Here is a 4,065-nt window from a genome sequence, read left to right on the forward strand (position 1 = left end):
AATAGATTTGCCTTTTCTGGGCACTGTGTATAAATGTAATGCAATTCAGTTCTTAGCATAATGTTTTTGAGGCTCATCCACGTTATAGCATGTAGTGTTTTTTTTCCTTTTTATTGCCAAATAACATCCCATTTCAGCATTACTTTTTCAATCTGTTTTGCTAGGGCAATATATACTTCTTTCCTGTTGATGAGAGATTGATGTATGCAGGATGATTAACCAAGCAGGATACAAAATTTATATAAAGTATGATATCAATTCTATAAAAGACTGCACTTTATACTGAGGTCGAATATTTACTCACACCACTCCCAAATTTGTGAAGAATAATAACTGATCTCAACTTCTTTATGAGACCACTTCTTGTAGGGTAGTGAAGAAAGATGAAAACTTTTCAATTAAAAGTATCTTAGGCACTTTCATTTCAAAATGATCTCATTTTGGATTATCTCTATCTGTTTAGGGGGGTAAAATACCAACTCCAGTCTCTGCTGGAGGTCAGGTAACCTCCTTCAGTGAAAGGATGGAATGACTGGTTAGCCTACAGGTTCTGACACCCTTCAGGGTCCTCATTACCCTTTGCAATTTCATCTCATCCTTCTACCTCCCCAAGGTACAAGGCAGTACTATCCAATAAAAATAATATGCAAATCACACATATAATTTAAAATTTTCTCGTAGCCACACTAAAAAGTGACAAGTGGAATTTTTTTTAAAGATGTATTTATTTTAGAGAGAGAGCAAGAGAGCGAAACAGCGTGGACTCCAGGAAACAACCTGAGAGTTACAGAAGGGAGGGGGATGGGGGGACAGGGTAACTGGGTGATGGGCATTAAGGAGGGCACATGTGGTGATGAACACTGGGTGTTATATGCAACTAATGAATCTAATGATGAACACTACATCAAAAACTAATGATGTACTATATGTTGGCTCTAAAAATAAAATGCTTAAGAATAAACCTACTTTTAAAAAGAATAAATCTATTAATAAATGATGATAAAATTAAAAAAAAAAGAATGCTCAGTAAAGGGGTACCTGGCTGGCTCAGTCAGAAGAGCATGCAAGTCCTGATCTCAGGGTTTTGAGCTTGAGCCCCACCTTGGGTGTAGAGATTACTTAAAAATAAAATCTTAGGGGTACCTGGGTGGCTTAGTCAGTTAAGTGTCTGGTTCTTGATTTCGGCTCGGGTCATGATCTCGGCTCGGGTCATGATCTCAGGGTCGTAAGATCACATCCCACTTCAGGCTCTGTGCTGTTAGGTGTGGAGTGTGCTTAAGATTCTCCCTCTCCCTCTGCCTCTCCCTGTGAACTAGTATTTATATTGACCATCTACTGCATGACAAATAAGCTACTAGAAAACTTATTTGCATCATCCCAAGTTAATTCTATATGAATTCTCATATTCAAGTATCACTGCTCCATTTTGCATATCAGACCCAGAGAAATTAAATAACATCACAATAACCACAATAGATTATATGCCTATTCTGCTATTAACTTCTGTCCATGTCACTCATTTTCTTTCATAACCTTCTTGGCATCTCTCTTAGGAATAACTTCTGCTATGAAAGGTGTTACATATAAATTACATTAAAGCAACATTACTCTTTTGGGGGTGCTTAAGCAGCACAAAATTATTATCTTACAGCTTCATAGATCAGAAGTCAGACGTGCATCTCAGTAGGCAAGGTTATTCTAAGTTAGGCACCGCAATTACCCAGCAAAGTAAACCTACCAGCACCAAATAGGAAGGCTTTTGCAGATGACAAAGGTAAGAGAAAAATCATCCTAAAAGCCACGTCTACTTGGTTATTAGGTAATACATTATTGGTGAGTCCTCCTACTTGAAATCACTGCCCAAATGAAGCAAAATGAGAAAATAAATAGGTAGCTTCCTAAATTCAGAGAACAGAGCAGGAAGTATAACCTTTTTTTCAAGTAAAAGTTAAATCTCATAATAACCTCTTCAGAACTATTTACATATTTGAAATTACGTCTTCTGGGATGCACTGTAGAATATAGTTAAATAAGACAAAAAACAAAAAAGCCTTTAAAACATAATATGAATTCCATTTTTATTATCATAGGAGAATACAGAATATGGGATGTCTAAAAGATACCAGATGTTCTGATTTGTCAATTATCATTACATTTCAGATAATAGAGAATTTATATTTTTTGAGTATCTTCCAGACTGAGCACTCTGGCATATAATTTATATTATAAAGAGATGATTGCTATATCATAAAGTCAGACCCAATGATGCTTTTCAAATACATAATAATTGGAGAGATCTAATTAGTTGATTTAATATAACATATACACACATATTCTAACCATTAAAGGAAGACAAAGAAATGCCTTTAGTTCCCATTTAAAATTTTTGGCCAAAAAAATTAGTTTAATCCTTGAGAAATCCCTGAATCTAAACTTACATAAGCTTATATTCACTTTGGCTTTTTTAACATTTAAAAAATTGTTTTACCAATTTATCATTCTAGAAAGGGTGGTTGAATAGTTTAATGGCTATGAATAACAGCTCCAAAGTGACAATACCTGGGATCAAAACACTGAATGTTTTGGGTAATACCTCCATGCTTCAGTTCTCATCTCTGTATATGTGTGGTATAAAGTGATAATGTCTATTTCATGAGCAGTTTGACACATTTGAAGAGTTCATTATCATGTGCAATTTATAAATAAACCAAATTGACAATACATACCAAATTGTGAAATACACAGGGACAAACATAATAAAATAAAAATTAAAAAAAAAATACAGGGACATATGAGTTGACATCATTATTTTTGTTACCTTTTTTCAAAAGCATGCCTTAAGTAAGAGAACATAAAGGAGTAGACATTCTCCTTTTGGGTTCATCAGTCACATTAATCCCTGTTCATGTTTTGAAATGAAAAGATTAAGTCTCATTATAGTTTAAAAAATATAACTTTAAATAATATTAATAACATGCCATCACAGCAGCTACAAAAAGGCAAACTAGTGGCGGGAAGGAAAGATGGCAGAGGAGTAGGGGAGCCTATTTCAACTGGTCCCTGGAATTGAGCTGGATATCTACCAGACCACTCTGAGCACCCACGAAACCAACCTGAGATGTAAGAAGATCTGGATCTCTATAAACAGAATATCGCAGGCAGTTGGTTTTGAGGTATGAATTGGGGAGCCCTGATTCTGCGGGCAGATATCAGAGGATAAACAGCAGCAGGAGGGAGCCTGGCCGTGGGGATCCTACAGCGCCGGTGAGCGACAGCCTTGCGCGCTGGGGACCGGGCACAAACTCGCAGACCGGTAGCATCCGGAAAGGACTTTAGGGCAGCCCCCGGGGCGGGAAACCCAGAGCAGCGGGGTCACGCCTGCGAACTGCAGTCCCCGGGATGGAAACCCGGAGCGGCAGGGTCGTGCGGGCAAACTGGGAGCGGCTGGCGGTTTTAGAAGCACAAAGGGCAGAGAGGAGCCCCGACCTGGAGTCAGGACTGGGGGCACTGCGGAGGGGCGCACAACCCAGGATGCTGCAGTTTATAGCAGCACGGACAGAAATGGAGACAGTGTGGCCTGGAGAGCTCACTGAAGAACAGACTGTGATCTCTCTGCTATGAGGTAGAGGGCTAGAAACAGTCTCTTCTGCTCTGACTCACGGAAGAGACGTGGAAAGCCACCAGGGAAAGCTTCCAGAGAACAAAACCCCCAAAGACTGATTCCCGTTGAGCCCATCCACCACTACAGGGGGGCAGGGCAACTCTGCCGAAACAGGGCTGCCTGAGTAACAGTGCGGCAGGCCCCTCCCCCAGAAGACAGGCTGGGAAAACAAGAGGCCAGCAACCCTAAGATCCCAAGAAAACAGGTGCATCTTGCTTGGGTTCTGGTCAATAATTTGGACCCTATACATTCCCTCAAACACCCATCAACAGAATGACTAGGAGGAGGAGCCCCCAAAACAGAAAAGACTCAGAGATTATGACTTATGCTGCAGATTTACAAATGGATGCAGATATAACCAAGATGTCGGAGATGGAATTCAGGCTAGCGATTGTGAAGACAAT

This window comes from Mirounga leonina, unplaced genomic scaffold (assembly GCF_011800145.1).
Source record: "Mirounga leonina isolate KUSES-001 unplaced genomic scaffold, KU_Mleo_1.0 Mir_101595, whole genome shotgun sequence".
Classification (NCBI taxonomy): domain Eukaryota; kingdom Metazoa; phylum Chordata; class Mammalia; order Carnivora; family Phocidae; genus Mirounga; species Mirounga leonina.